The 17040-nt window shown below is 41.2% G+C and overlaps 1 pseudogene across 1 annotated transcript in view; it reads right to left on the minus strand.

Moving 5' to 3' along the window:
* The window catches only part of znf608 (zinc finger protein 608), an 84554-nt pseudogene that overhangs the window by 48838 nt on the left and 18676 nt on the right, over nucleotides 1-17040 (minus strand). Inside the window, exon 3 of the transcript XR_015036619.1 lies at nucleotides 1591-1864. The product of XR_015036619.1 is annotated as a zinc finger protein 608 (transcript). The remainder of the gene's footprint in view (nucleotides 1-1590; nucleotides 1865-17040) is intronic.

The following is a 17040-nucleotide window of genomic DNA, read 5'->3' on the forward strand; positions in this document are numbered from 1 at the left end:
GCTGAAAAGCTCAGAAAGAAAAAACAGACCAAACATCAGCGAGTTTGGTTTATTCTGCTGTTTTTCTGCTAAGATGAGCATCACCGTAGAAACAAACAAACGAGTAGAAACGAACAAACTGAGACACCAGTTTCTCAGGAGGAGGAAATATTTACTAGGACAGAAACCTGGATCCGCTCCGTCCACACACGGCGTCTAAATGAAGAGTGTCCAATTACAGCCTGAGCTCGTCCTGCACTCGCTCCGTCTCCAGTTTTTAATGAGGAGGAACAAAACAAACCGTTTTTTTTCTTGCAAACTGGCAAATGAGTTTTCACACATTTTTTCCTCCTGGAAGGTTTTTGGGGAAACGGCCAAACAGTGAGTTTCACTCAGCCGGTAAAAATAGTTTCATGTGCGATTCTCTCTTCGTTCTTTCTGATTACAGAGAGAGACGAGTTCATTAACATCAACAGAGAAAAACTATGGAAACCAACACCTGAGACGGGTCGACCAGAACCACTTTCACTTTCTCAAGAGTTCCACCTTGCATCTGTTCAATCACTTCAATCAAGAAATATGTAGTTCTTAGGGAATAATAATGAATTTAATTAATAAGACGCTGCAGCCTTGACAGGATCTAAAAGTCAGATTTTACACCAAAGCTGCATCATTAATATTTAATAACTTACACCTCACATGTTCAATAATAACCAAACCACAGCTGTGCAACATCTCAGTTTTACTGCTTCTTTTCTCCTCTACATATTGTAAATATCATTATTATACGTACAGTACTATTAGCTTTATTTATATTGTGTACATATTGGTGTTTTAATGTTTGTAATTGCTTATTTTCACACCACTGCCTAAAAGTCTCAACTTATCTCAACTTAACTGTGATTGCATTGTGCAGAACTGTTATGACTTTAAACCAGCAAAACACAAACTTTAAAAAAACTAATTAACTTTCACAGGTCTTTTTTTTTTTTTTAAACTCCTGTAATGACAAGTGAAAATGTGCAAAAACACTTAAAAATGACCTTTGTCAGATTCAAAAGATAATTTCTGTGTTTCTGTTTTGAACGATCAGCTGCCGACACTCTGGAGAATTGATTAGTGAGAAGAACAAATAAAAAACAAAACAAATGGCTGCTTAAATGCGCAGAACATTTAAAGGGATAGGTAGGTACAGGTATAGGGATAGATGCAAATGGATACCAGGGTCCGTCCTCTTCCCGGTTCGTCCAAATTTAACGAACCGGGAAGAGGAGCTTCAAGAAGCTTCCGCTACAAAACAAGCTTGAAATATAAACTTATTTAATTTTTTTCGGGACAATTTCGCATTCAATACAAGACGGACATTACATACGAGCAGCATGGAGGTATTTGGATGTGTTTTGGTGTGTCTTTTTGTTACGAAGACAGTTGGTATCCATATCCAACCGTTATATGGACATGCACTGCTACGTCGAGACCCCCTGTAACTCAGAGAAGCCACGGAGGACTCTGAAACTTCTCCCAGCCCTTAGTCCACATGAGGGGGAGTACTGTAGATAATGAGTGAGAAATTTCAATTTTGGTGAACTATCCCTTTAAAACTTCTCCTACCTTCCTCCGTCTCGTGCCAGACGATGCCCTCCAGGTTGACGCTGGTCCCCGGCTGACACGGCCCCACGCAGGCCGAGTCTCCCTCCACCGCGCCGCCGGAGACGCCCCCGTCCTGCGTGTTGGTGCCGATGGACCTCGTCCTCACCGCCATCTGCTTGGGGCTGGAGGCGGGCAGGGCCGGAGGGGAGAAGGACGGGGCCGAGGGCAGAGAGGAACCAGGGGCCCCCGGGTGGCCTGGAGCAGGGGGGGCCGGCACCGTGAACATGGGGTCCACCTGGGGAGGAGGAGGAGAGGAGGAGGAGAGTCATTAAGTTTCAGTTAAAACAGCTGATTTATGTGGTTTTAATATTCCTGACCAGGGCCTGAAGTTAACTTTTTTGGCCACAGTGGTTTTTTACCAGCCAAAATTTTTGGTGCCTAAAATAAAGGTGAACAACTCAGAAAATGCATAAGAATGGTTCTTGAACTTGCACAGAATACATATATTTATAAACCATCTTTGCTTTTATCCTTCAAGTAGTTCAACCAACTGTTGTTCTCATTCATTCACTTTCAGGCTGTTTCCACACATACCAGTGCAAAAATGACACATTGTTTCTTTCTTTTTTTTAGCTCATATGTTTCACGTTTACACACATTTTTTTTTTCTCTGGTCCCAACCATTACGGATGTATTATGGTCTGTACGCTGCACCACTGTCAGTCAGAACGTCATGTTTCCATGACAACTGATGGGAGAAAGACACGTGGCACATCATGTTTATAAGCTCAGACTGTGGCGACACCGAACAGTTGGAGCGGCTCGACTGTAGCTGAACCCAGACCACGCACGTGCTCGGGCACGTGTAAAATGTCCGCGTCAGGCCCGACAGGAGTCAACACGGTCCGCCAAGGGCAAAGTTGTATTTTTTCAGTACTCCCGGTACTGGAAAAAACGCAGGTACACATACGCTACCTGAGTGGTCAACAACACAACACTTACTCAGTGCTGTGTTGTCTTATTGGCTACACGCCAATGTGGCAGGTAGATTGACAGTTTCACCCGCCAATCACAAAAGTTACCCGCATTTGGCGTGTTGGCGGGTGCCAATTTCATGCCCTGTTCCTGACGTGATTGTTTCACCGTTGCATCAGTGACGGAGAAAAGAACCTGACAGTCTGAACCCAGGGTCAATGTGTCTCTGCTCCATCGTCAACATCTGATCTGGTTGGTTCTGGTTTCTCACCAAAGAACTGTTTATGACATATTGACGTCCTGTCCTCATCACCTACGTCTGCTGCGTCTCCCTATACTTGACACTGATTGGTTTGTAAACAGGCGTGCGTATGACGTAGTCGCAAAGTAGTGGGTTACCCTTTAATTTAAAGGCTGCTAATTACGCGATATTAAATAATCAAGAAATAAAAATTAATTGCATAGTTTAATGTCAAGAAATAGCCGAGAAATAACGGTCAATTTCATAGTAATGTCATGTTTTTCATAAAGGCAAAAGATCACAGATGCTTTTCATGCTTTGAATTTTTTGGGGAAGGCCAGAATTATTCTCCACCAAGTCTTCTTGCAATTGACCGTTATTTCTAGGCTATTTCTACGCAATCAATCGTTATTTCTTGACGATATTTCTCCACATTACTATGAAATTGACTGTTATTTCTAGGCCATTTCTTGACATTATCACGTAATTAGCAGCCTGTAAATTAAAGAGTTACCAAGTAGCGATCTAGTAAAGATGAATCAACAATGGTAATTATCCTGTTATGTCATCACTACCAGCAGCATCAACACCATAAGGTCTAATATGAAGCCTGGAGTTCAGATTCAAATGAACGTGTGTGGAGCCGAAACCACCAGAACTTCCTCTTAAAGCTACGAAAGTCCAAACCATCAAAGAAAAAAAAAAGTTTTTACACTGCAAAAGTCTGAACCGTGGTTTAGTTTGGTCCGGACCAAGAACACCTCTTTTGGTCGAACCAAATTCCAGGTCTTCGGTCCAGAGGACACACACACAAATTTGTTTTGGATAAAACAGGAAAAGACTAGGCTGGGACGATATGCTTTTCTCCCGATTCGATTCTTCTACGATTTTTTGGATGGCGATTCGATTTAAATTGCGATTCTACGATATTGCCGATTCTCTCGATTTTTAGTCTTTAGCATTTTCAACATTTATCTGCACACAAATACTGTAGGAGCCTAGAAATTAACATACTCCATTATAAAGTGAACTTAAACCCTTTTCAAAACCTGTACTCTCTGTATGTAAAAAAGGCGAACAAATTCACATTGCACAATATTTAAAAAAAAAAAAAAAAAAAAATCGTTTTTTGAAAAAAAAAAAAATCGATTTAAAAATCGTCAAAAAAGATATTGCGATATTTATGTGAATCGATTTTTTCTCCCACCCCTAGAAAAGACCCAGCCTTCATTATTCCAGCTGCAGTCTGCAGTTAGCAGCAACGTCCAGATGTTGAGCAGCAACCAATCATCTCTCAGCTCCATCCACACTTTCTTCCATCTCTCTTTTTTTGGATTCATCTCTTTCTCTCTCTCTTTTCTTCACTTTTATCCACAGTGAGAAGTTTGGATCGAACGTTACCAAAGCTGCAGATTATAATTAGCTGCCACGTTTAGAGACAGAAACTTGGCAAAAAGAAACAGCAGTCCTGCAACAGTGTAATAAGGCAACGTACTGGAACTGGAGCTCATCCAGGGAAACTTTTAACTACACAAACTGATGATGTTACAGTCTCCAGAGGAAGCAGCTTCTCCAGACTGGGCTGCAGCGATGTGCAGACTGTAAAATTTAAAGACATCATCATCATCTCTCTTATTTCACTCCTTTGTGATGGTCGGTCGTAATTACTTTTTCTCACCATCATCTAGAACTGGAGTGAGCAAACTTTTTTAAGACTCTGAGAGAAGCTTCTTTGAAGTTAATAATCACCTCAAACTGCAGCTACAGTACAACCAGGTCCAGACCAGTTAAAGGGATAGTTCAACATTTTGGCAAATTGGCCCCATTGCCATAATCCCTATAGTCATAGCAGTAGGTTCGTTACCTTTAATTGTCGGTGCAAGCTATTTTTAGAACGGCGGAGCAGAGCCGTGAGCTGCTCAGAGCTACGCTACGGAGGCTCATGGGATTTCTTGGTTTCCCTCATCAAACTCATCAAATACACAATCCAACAACTCCACAACGCTCTGGTGGACAAGTTGTGAGCTGCACATTCACCACGCTATGAGATAATAACACAACGTTACCAGACAGAGTTGTTTTAGAGGGAAATACAGAGACTGCTTGATGAAAAACTGTCCCTGAAGGCAACGTGCATCAGCGGTTTTGCATGAATTTCCCTCTGTCTGGTAACGTTCTGTTACTATCTCATAGCGTGGTGAATGTGCAGCTCACAACTCGTCCACCAGAGCGTTGTGGAGTTGTTGGATTGTGTATTTGATGAGTTTGATGAGTTTGAAACCAAGAAATCCCATGAGCCTCCGTAGCGTAGCTCTGAGCAGCTTACGGCTCTGCTCCGCCGTTCTAAAAATAGCTTGCACCGACAATTAAAGGTAACGAACCTACTGCTATGACTATAGGGATTGTGGCAATGGGCCAATTTGCCAAAAATGTTGAACTATCCCTTTAATCATCAGTATCAGCGTCTGTGTTGATAAGAACTGATGTGAAGAGTTCTTTTACAGGTGAACTACAGCTTATCTTTGCGTTGTTTGATCCATTTATCACCAATAGATACAAACAGAGTGATGCTTATGGATGTTCAACTATAATATTTATCCAACTACTATGACTTTATCAGCGCTGCTCAGAGTGTAGAGACAAAACACTCTGTCAGTGCTGCTGATAAAACATTTCTTCTCTGTTTCCTGCAGCGTTTCACAAATACCAACAACATGTTTTCAAAGTTTTGATCTGTGCTGTCATTTCCATGGTTACAGAGTTTCTGCCTACAAGAGCTCCGGTCTTATCTTCACCACTAATTATGATCCCAATTACAACAGCTCTGGGAAATAATTCTGCTGAGAGAAGCAGCAGCAGCAGCAGCAGCAGCAGCAGCAACAATCAGCGATGAAGGATTTCTCTCAATAAAGATTACGGCTCCACACAGATTTCTCACGGCACAATATTCTTGAGTGATTTCCGGGCTCGGGAGAAGTCGCTCTCTCCGTGCCAGGTCTGTAAATACTTGAGAAAACAGCGGCGCGGTGTCAAGCCGGAGCTGCTCTCTGCCGGTTGCTTCCTCCAGATAAAGGAGTTGTGCTTCTGCTGAGTTATTATGAAGATCAATCTGTTGCTCACTCAGGTCGCCGCCGAGAGAGAGAGAAACCAAACAACTCCGCTCTCTCCTTTAAAAAAATCCCCTCTGCTATTTTTCCTCTGTATTTCAGAGAGCAGAGGTCACGTTGAAGGTCGTTCAGCGCTCAAACACTCAGACTGGAAGAAAAACAAACTTTAAAACCTCAAGATTTTACGCATTGATCCGCAGTGCAGCAGAAAACAGGTGAAGAAGGACAGGATGTGATTGACGCGGACACTTGTGCCCAATTCCAATTCTATTTTTCATCCCTACCCCTACCCCTAGCCCTTAACCCTTGCCCTTGAAACGGAGCTACAAGGGGTAGGGTTGAAAGTCAACCCCTACGAATTGGGACACCACTTCAACAATCACATACCTCATCAGTAGTCTCTGCTGGCTTTCATATAACCAGACGTGACGAGCTTTTGCCACAAATCCTCTATTCAAAACCACGTTAACTTAATAAAATAAAATAAAATTCAATGATCGGTTCATTGTAAAACATTTATTTACTGATGTAAATGTGGTGATTTCTGTACGTATAGGCTACAGAGCCCCCAGGCAGTGCTGCTCCTGTGTCCAAAACACATGAAGCTTCACTTTTAATTCAAACAAACTAATGCGACTGCCACAATTGTTACATTTCATCAATGAGACCAGCATTTATCTCCTAAAAAGAATGTAACCAGCCGGTGGTAAACCTCTAAAAACCTGCGGGTAAGTTAATTAGCGATTGTCTTTTCTACCGGGATGACGACGGAGGTTGGCCGGCTGACGGGGTGGTGTCTCTGTGACGAGCCGTTGATCAGCTCCACAGGTGGAGGCTCCAACGTGGAGCTTCACTTCACCGAAAAACATGGGAGCAAACGTCTAAACAGGCGTCATTTGGATATACCGACCGCACATTGGGGATCTAAACAGCTACTTTCTCACATGAAAAAATATTAGAACTTAACAAAATGACGTAATAACAGTGCTACAGCGAGAAATAAAACAGCTGCCGGTTGCCGCAAGATGCATTCTGGGAAACTTGCCATAGCCCTCGGTCCGTAGTGTGCCCCTGAAAAATCTCCGTTTCGAGGGCGAGATAGCCCTACCACTTCCCCCTAACCCTCGTCTGAACCAGAATTGGGACACCACCGCTTCACGTGAACGCGCAAAACGAATAGGTAGGACCAAGTGCTAGGGCTAAGGGGAGAATTGGAATTCACCCTTGATGTAGTCGGTTTATTCATGTATTGATGTGAAATTATATGAAATTATAAAGTTAGGTTCATGTGAGAGACACTTTTGTTCTTCCTGAGAGGCTGAATGAACGTTGAAGAATCTCTCTGATCCTTCAGGGCAGCGGGTTTAGTTTCAGCTCCTGGAGTTATAAGCTGCTTTGTTTCACTTTGTGTACTGCGCTGCGTTTACCTTGAACCTCTGATAAACAATGCAAATCTATCATGCAAAATAAGCAATAGCACAAAGGAGAGATGATCCTCGGCGCTTTGCTGAAACCATCTGTTAACTCCCACACAGCTGCTGACAAAGACCACCCAGGACTTCTTCCTCCAAATCACAAAGCAAATTAACTATAAAAGAATAATCACGATCCCCGGTGATTTCTGTTTTTTTTTTTTTTATACGCCGTTTTCTCCCTCAGACGCCCAGGAAAAATAAAAAATAAATAAAACGCTCAATTGCTATCCGCAAGGCAGCGACAGTCAACCAGGACACGGAGCCACACAGCAAAATAACAATAAAAACACAAGGCTGCTCCCTCGAGTGTGAAATGCTTCAAACAAGTCATCCTTTCTCTCACTGTTTCTTAATTAAAAAAATACAACAATACACAAAGAAACATCACAGTAGCTCAAAAGAGATATACTGTTTACACACAATCAACCTTTTTTTTAAATCAAAATTAGCAAATTAATTCTTTGGGGAAAAAATCCCTCCAAAACGAGGACAGACATCTCGTCACAGAGACTTTCACCTTCCACTTTTGGCAACCGAACTCTGATCAGTTCGTCCTTGAGTCCAAGTGAAGGTTTGTACAAAATCTGAAGACGTTCCTTCAAGGTGTCGCTGAGATATCGTCTTGTTTCTGAGAAACTACAAACAATATGGCCGCCTCGAGACATTAAAATGTTAAATATTGGACTGTTGTTTTAGTAATGGTCATTTGTTGGTCATTTGTTTTTTGGGGGTTCTGAGAAAGTGTCATGGCCTTTTTTATCCTGTCATATAATTTACTGACATGTTATTGACAATGCGATTAATTCATTCATCTTTAATCAGACAAAAGAATCTCTTGCAAAACACGTTAAAGTGCAACAGAACCCAGTTTGACTTATTTACCAGGCTAACATGCTGCATTAAAGGGATAGTTCACCCAAAATTCAAATTTCACTCATTATCTCCTCCCCCTCATGTGGACTAAGGGCTGGGAGAAGTTTCAGAGTCCTCCGTGGCTTCTCTGAGTTACAGCGGGGCTCCGTGCAGCACTGCATGTCCATATGACGGTTGAGAACGGAGCTCACTTTTCTTCGTCCACTAAGACACACCAAAAAACATCCAAATACCTCCATAGTGCTCGTCTGTAATGTCCCTCTTGTATTGAAGCCCCAACATGAGAAATTGTTCGGAAAAAAATTAAATAAGTCTATATTTTAAGCTTGTTTGGAGCGGAAGCTCCCAGTGTCTCAGTTCACTGCTCTTCCTGTGTCAGTGCAAATCTCTCGTGTTTTGCACTGACACAGGAAGAGCAGTGTGTGGTGTGTCTTTTTGGACGAAGAAAAGTGAGCTCTGTTCGCTACCGTCATATGGACATGCAGTGCTGCACGGAGCCCCGCTGTAACTCAGAGAAGCCACGGAGGACTCTGAAACTTCTCCCAGCCCTTAGTCCACATGAGGGTGAGTAGATAATGAGTGAAATTTGAATTTTGGGTGAACTATCCCTTTAATAAAGAAATAAAATCACAACACTATAAAATCACCTACTTGACAGGAAACCAGATTAATCTCATATTTCAGAACTTTTGGCCTTTTTGGCTTAAAAACAATCAATCAAACGACTTATTGATCATTAAACAGGAGCAGATCAATGTTCTGTTGGTGATTCATCGACTCTGGTCAAAGTCTGATTCTATTCTCATCCGTCCAAACTATCGCTCACTGACACCGAGGGAAATTAATAATGTGCCCTGAACCCCGGCCCTCGTTCATTTAACAGCAGGCCCCTTTAAACTCTCGCTGTGGGAAAAGCTCATAACTGCACGAACATCAACAAAATTAGATTATTAAATGATTAAATTCTCCAGAGAAAATCTTCTGTTGCGTCTTCGACTCACAAGTTCTGAAACCTAAACGACAGGAAATCTGAAAACAGGGTTATTAAAACAATAATCTACCTTACTATCCATCTATTGAACTTTAAAGAAAAACGTTCAGGTAACAAAGGTGAGAAGTGACAAAGTTGTTACGACTATTGTCTAAAGTAAAGAGGGAAACAAGTTTGATTTTGATTTTCTACCAGAGGTTGGAGGCTTTGTTTTTAACATGGCCGCCATTTATACAAAAGGTCCTGGAACCTTAATAAAGCACTTATGATTTCAACCCTTCTCTAAATTTAACTTCAGTTTGTACCAACACCAAACTTTTACTATAACATCGTCACTTCAAAAACGCAGATTTATTTTCAAACTGTGATTTGTGTTGAAGGAAGTGGGAGGAACTCACTTCCTTACAATGAAATACAGTTTTATTTGTTTAGATGGTATGGACGGAGTAAGTGTGTTCAGTTCAAAATTAAACTGTGGCAAAAGACATTAACAGGGTGGGTGATCCTTCAATGTATTCAGGACACATTCATGTTCATTCTTTTAAAACTATTAAGACATATGGGTCCAGAGAACCACTAAAGTAAAATATGATCTCAGATCTGTCCTGAATGCATCACACCTTAATTTATAGCTGTGTAACGATCAGATCACCTGAGACTGATGTTAACAGCAGGTCTGACCAAGGTCTTGTCCTTTAAAGCAGAAGTAAGCGATCCGGTGGTTTTGGCTAACTTCCTGTCAGCAGATGGAGTTAGCAGTCCCCGCCCTCGTCCCTACGTCACCACATTCACGCGCATCCCTTGGCTGCACACACAGAGAGGACCGCCCCTTTATGCCGTTCTCTCTCCTCATTGGATAAAGGTCGTAGGATACAAGGAAAGTTTTCTCCTCGGCTTACAGCAGAGCAGAGTGACTGACAGACCCGTGTTTCAGACCAAACACTCTATAGAAGTGATTGCTGTTGGGAGATAGAACTATTTAAGACTTCAGCTTACTTCTGCTTTAATTACCAACTATTTTGGTTCAGTTCAATCCGAACCCTCACAGTGCTGCCTGTGGTTTAGTTGCTATTGGAATAAAGATGGTGGTTCTGGTTAAATCTCTATTAATATAATAATCTCGGTGTCTCCATCACCAGTCGATGCACATCACCACTGGGAAATGAACACACGGTGAACCCCATGACGATGGAGGACAGTGTTCTCCTGGTGGTTAAAATCATTTCTATCCTCTAATAATCACTGAGTGGTTTCAGTTTCCAGATCTGGACCAGACATGAACCACAGATCAGTATCTTTTCTTTTTTCTGTCCTCCCAGGAACTGGAGCTGATTGAGACTCTGCATCAGCGCTCGCTCTCGCCTCGGGCGTCTGCAATCATTGATTTCTGTAATTTTCTTTCTCCACTTGTTTTGTGAAGCTTTCAGTATCTTTTTGCAAAACAACACAAAGACCAATATGTTTTTTTTTTTTTAAAAGAAACTCAAGCATTAGCTACTGCTGCTTTAACTGAACCACACGGGAGGGCAGAAATACACAAAGAAACCAAAATAAGAGTAAAATATGCATGGATCCCGGGGCGCTGCACAAACACTGAATCCGTCTTCTTGCTCACTGTTTTTCAGACAAAATCCACCCACGGCCGTCTTCACAGAATCAATTACAGCATCAGCAGACAGACCACAAAACCTCCGCGTGGTGCCGAGGCTGCAGAGATGTTCTTCACATCACACACTGAAGCGCCACATAATCTCCAGGTAATGAGTTAATTACCCCGAGATTATCAACAATCCACCTTCCTGGCGTGAAGGAATCGCTATTGTCCTGATAAGTGGATGAAAATCGCGAGGAAACAAAAGGTGGTTTTTACATGCTATAGCATTAAAACCAGAACATGCTAATCCTGATATCATCAACCCTCTGAGATCGACTGATGTTTCTATTCAATATCTCTGAGATAATAAAGCATAGAAATGTGGTTTAAATGATGTTGAAGCCTCAGATTCCTGCTTAAATTTTACATTTAGCCATTTATCAACATAGATGTTTGTGAATCCATTTCAAACCCCCAAACAGACCATCCACATCAGTGAAGCTCTGTTTTCACAAGACATTTGAAGACTTTCAAAAACCAGCCTTTAATTGTTTTTCTATTCAGCATCGAGCTAAATGATGTCTTTGCCTCTTTTTGATAGGAAGTATAGGGTATAATGCAGTATACAAGTAAACAGAATTTAATCATTATAGACATCTGTAAAATGTTAAAGTAGCACTATCGCAAATACAGCAGTAATAGCAATAAAAACAACTGAAATATGCAATAAATGCTATGTAAAGGGAACTGCTGGGTGAGTCGACCACTAAATAATAATAACAAAATCTATTGTAGCCTAACGATAAAGACAAAACGATATACTATTTATCGAAAATGGATCCATTAACAAGTGTGGGTAACGTTGATTCATCCACATTAATATGAGACTTTTTTATAACCACATACAAACTCCTCGTTGTCCCTTATGCAGTTATCCCAGAATCGCAAAATTATCTTGGGATAATGGAAAACTGTTCATCGGTCACCTTTTCTTCTTCTGCTCTTATTATTTACCCAAGATGTGTTGAACGATCAGCTGGTATCAACCAGCCTGAAAGCATTTATTTTGTACTGTATTGATGTCAGAAAGTGATTTAACGAGCCAATCAAAGCAGGGTTAGCGCATTAGCTTGAATAGCAACGAATGTAAACAACAACAGTAAACAGCTGTGCTAACGTTAGAGTACCAACAGTTCAACTTAACAAATAACTCACTAAAAGATACACAACAATATATTCCAATATGTCTTTTTTATGTATTTTATATGTTTTAATGTCAGTGGCTTCCTTTAGTTCTGGTTTCTATTAACAGCTCATTGCTAAAGCTCATTAGCATCGTTTCCGTGAATGTTCAGAACAAAATTTCAACCAAATTTCCAGAAAATCTGCCAAAGAAATCTGGTAAATTGCATTTTCATCCATCACTGTTGTGTGGAAACTGGTTTACAGATTGATGGAGGAGTTAGACGCTATCAAACCACTGAAGACGAAATAAAAAAGAAGACAAGAACATTTAAAATCATATGAAACCTGATGTTTGTGCCTAGTTATTAGTAGTTCTCCTGTGTCCTTCCACCTCTTATTTCCTCTTCCTCCTTTTATTTCATCTCAGTCTTTTATTTTCTTTCCTCTCATCTTTTGTTTCTCCTATTTTTCCTCCTCCCTTTTCATCTCATCTCATCTCATTTCCTCTCATTTTCCTCTCCTCTCCTCCCTCTTGTGTCCACTCAGCCAGGTCTTTATAATGCACAAAGCTGATGATGCTGCTGTCTGTGTATGAATGAACTCAGGTGGATGAAGCCGTAAATCCTGCTTCATTAAACAGCTTGCTGATGTTTCCTTCCACACAGTTGAAACAACAAACGTTTCTGTGCCGAAGCTTCGCCGACCGACCGGTTCAAGGCCGATTCGATTCACACACACACAGACACATGGAGGAGATACGGAGAAAATGTCAAATCTGTTTCCACAGAGGCGTGGAGATGTAGATAAAAGCTGCATGTTTAATCGATTTCACCACTTTAAATCCACTTCAGTGGTAAAAGCCGGAGGGGGAGGAGGAGGAGGAGGAGGAGGTGATGGAGGGAACCGGAGCGCAGGAAGAAAATCTGCTGCAGTTCAACCTCCGCTCTGGATTTTAACTCCTCCAACGTTTTCTTTCCTGCATGTGACACGTCGAGGTGGAATCACAATCAGCTTCACGGCTCCGTCACCGGCCGCCGTTTACCCAAATTAATCAGGAGGGGGAGGGGGGGCGAAGGGGGGGAGGAGGGAGGGAGGGAGGGAAGGGGTGTCAGGGGAGCCAGCTGAGCTTTCCATTAATTCAGCCTCTAAAATCTATAATTAAACAAAGAGTCATTTTTCTATCTATCTATCTATCTATCTATCTATCTATCTATCTATCTATCTATCTATCTATCTATCTATCTATCTATCTATCTATCTATCTATCTATCTATCGTTCTATCTATCTATCGTTCTATCGTTCTATCTATCTATCTATCTATCTATCTATCTATCTATCTATCTATCTATCTATCTATCTATCTATCCATATTTCTTTCTTTCTTTCTTTCTTTCTTTCTATCTATCTATCCATCTATCCCATCCATCCATATTTCTTTCTTACTATCTATCTATCTATCTATCTATCTATCTATCTATCTATCTATCTATCTATCTATCTATCTATCTATCTATCTATCTATCTATCTATCGTTCTATCTATCGTTCTATCTATCGTTCTATCTATCGTTCTATCTATCTATCATCCATATTTCTATCTATCTATCTATCTATCTATCTATCTATCTATCTATCTATCTATCTATCTATCTATCTATCTATCTATCTATCTATCCATATTTCTTTCTTTCTTTCTTTCTTTCTTTCTATCTATCTATCCATCTATCCCATCCATCCATATTTCTTTCTTACTATCTATCTATCTATCTATCTATCTATCTATCTATCTATCTATCTATCTATCTATCTATCTATCTATCATCTATATTTCTATCTATCCATCCATCTATCTATCTATCTTATCCTTTGTTCACCATTTCCTTCTTCGCTCTCTTCATCTTCATTTTTCTTCCACCTCAGAGTCAAATTTTGTTTTTTCCTCCTCTTTGTTTTCCTCCTCCCTCCATCTCCCTTTGTGCCGTTTTCTTTTCGTTTCCTGTTATTCTCCGTCCCTCTCCTTCCCTCTTCCCCCTTTCCTTTCCTTTCTTTATTCTTATGCCTTCTCCTCCTCCTCCTCTTCATCCTTTGCTCTTCCTCTGCCTCATATTCCTTTTCCTTTCTTCGTGTCCTCATGTCCTCCTCCTCCTTCTCCTTCCTCTCCCCCTCCCTCTCTCTCCCTCCTCCTCTCCTATTAAATCCCTCAGTGAGCAGCCACACTGACAGTGTTTTTTTTTTTTTGTTCCCAGTCAGAAATCATCCCTGTCTTTATTGTCAGGCTGCTGAAAGAGGAGGCAGTGTGTGTGTGTGTGTGTGTGTGTGTGTGTGTGTGTGTGTGTGTGTGTGTGTGTGTGTGTTTCGGTGTGTGTGTGTGCAGACAATCTGTGGTTTATGGAGTTTGTGTTTGTGCACGTGTGTGTGTGAGTGTGTGTTTTGCGTATTTTGCCATTTTGCAAATGGTAGCCATCTTTTTTTTTTCCCATTTTCTCTCTCCAGCCTCTCATGTCTGCTCTGTCTTTTTCATCCCCTACAGTATCAACACACACACACATAAACACACACACACACCACTTACCCTCCCACTGAATGACAGGCTCTAATGGCATTTAAACCAACCCAGTGAAAAACAATGCACATTAATAATAAACTCCTGCTGCTGCTGCTGCTAAATATCTAAAACCTAAGAACCAGCACCGCGGCTGCTGCTGCTGCTGCTGCTGCTGCACAATCAACCACTAACAATAATTACGTTAGCCCAATTCTGCATAAATTAATCTCCCCGAGTCCCAGTGTTTGCAAGCAGCGTTTTCATAATGATATAATTATGAAGCATGTGAAGTGAGACAGACATCACAGTCTGGCAGCTGATGTAACACCAGAGACTCCGTCAGGTTACTGCAGGGAAATCTACAACACAAACCTCTCTTCTCCTTCTTCTTCGTATTCTGCTTCTTCTGCTGCTGCTGCTGCTGTTGTTGCCTTCACGTCAGGCAGCAAGAACCGTAATTACCAGGTTTAGACTTAAACACCCTTTACATCCACACTGAGGTAATTGCAGTTTAGAAATTCAGGTTTTTCTAAAGACGTCGACTCAGCTCTGAAAAATCTGAAAAAACTGTCTGAAGAAACCAAACGACGGTGGATTTAACGTTTTCTTCTACATAGATCGTGTGTGAATGGTTTTATACTTAGGCTGGCTAACACCAGACCGAATCTCGCTCATTTTTTCGTATTTGAGGCGTGGTTTACGAAAGCCCACAGCTGTTCATTGGGCACTACGAATGTCTATCAAATGCGTCTGTACATACAATTGTCGGTGCAAGCTATTTTTAGAACGGCGGAGCAGAGCGGTGAGCTGCTCAGAGCTACGCTACGGAGGCTCATGGGATTTCTTGGTTTCCCTTAGGGTTGCAAAGGGGCAGAAAAGTTCCAGTAAATATCCGGTAAATTACCAGAAACTTTCCATGGGAAGTTAAGCTGGGGAATTTTGGAAATATTCCAAATTGGAAACTTTCCATGGGAATTTATGGGAATTAACTGGAAATTGGGAATAATTTAAACGAACTGTATCATATCCAAACAGGAATGTAAATATTTTGTTTTGTAATAAGCAGACATCCATGCAAAATAATACAATTAAAAAACATGACACCCCCCCCCAAATTCCCCGTTGAGGGCCAACCTTCAATTTTGTAAATTTCAGATTTATTCCCGTTTATTCCCGTTAATTCCCATATATTCCCGTTTATTCCCATATATTCCCGTTACTCCCCATATATTCCCGTTTATTCCCATATATTCCCGTTTATTCCCATATATTCCCGTTATCCCCATATATTCCCGTTAATACCCATATATTCCCGTTATTCCCCATATATTCCCGTTTATTCCCATATATTCCCGTTATTCCCCATATATTCCCGTTTATTCCCATATATTCCCGTTATTCCCATATATTCCCGTTATTTCCCATGGAAATTTTCCAACTTTGAAAATTCCCAGAATTTTGCAACCCTAGTTTCCCTCAACAAACTCATCAAATACACAATCGCACGGAGTTGTTTTAGAGTGAAATACAGAGACTGCTTGATGAAAAACTGTCCCTGAAGGCAACGTGCATCAGCGGTTTTGCATGTATTTCCCTCTAAAACAACTCTGTCTGGTAACGTTGTGTTATTATCTCATAGCGTGGTGAATGTGCAGCTCACAACTTGTCCACCAGAGCGTTGTGGAGTTGTTGGATTGTGTATTTGATGAGTTTGATGAGGGAAACCAAAAAAAATCCCATGAGCCTCTGTAGCGTAGCTCTGAGCAGCTCACGGCTCTGCTCCGCCGTTCTAAAAATAGCTTGCACCGACAATTAAAGGTAACAAACCTACTGCTATGACTATAGGGATTATGGGAACATCCCTAAACGAGCAAATCTGACCCAAACAAACCAATGAGCCTCTATCTGCTTCCTGTTATTCTACAACAGACCTGAAAGATCTTGGACGTGCTTTTACTTTGAAATGCCCCTCGACTCTGAAACATCTCCACCTTGGACCAACTCTCTTGTCATTTCCCTCCGTCCTGATGAACTCAGACATTTGCTCTCTGGTTTGTGTTTTAGCAGATGAGACGTTCTGCTGAAGAATCTCTGCGTGGATGAAAAAGGAACATGATGTTTTTTGGGAAAAAGCTGCAGTTAAATAAAATATGAAAGGCAGACGAGACGAGAGGAGAGGATCGGTGCTGATCCTGAGGAGGTTTCTCAGGTAACGACAGATGGTGGGTGGTGATTTTATGATGCCTTTTTCCTCCAGCAGCGACGCAGTGAGTGAATGAATGAATGAATGGATGGATGAATGAGTGAATGAGTGCAGAGGGAAACACACCAGCAGAACGTAGGGGTGTAATATCCGCAAACCACTCTTGGTGGTGACTCTTTGATACCTAATACACCTAATACCTCCATCTCCTACTTCATTATTCTTTCATATTTGAGCTTAATCTAATCATCAAATCAGAAAGGTAAAATAATGAAAGCATTA

The sequence above is a fragment of the Trachurus japonicus genome, chromosome 9 (genome assembly GCF_045865225.1).
Source record: "Trachurus japonicus isolate A0001 chromosome 9, Traja_1.0".
Lineage (NCBI taxonomy): Eukaryota > Metazoa > Chordata > Actinopteri > Carangiformes > Carangidae > Trachurus > Trachurus japonicus.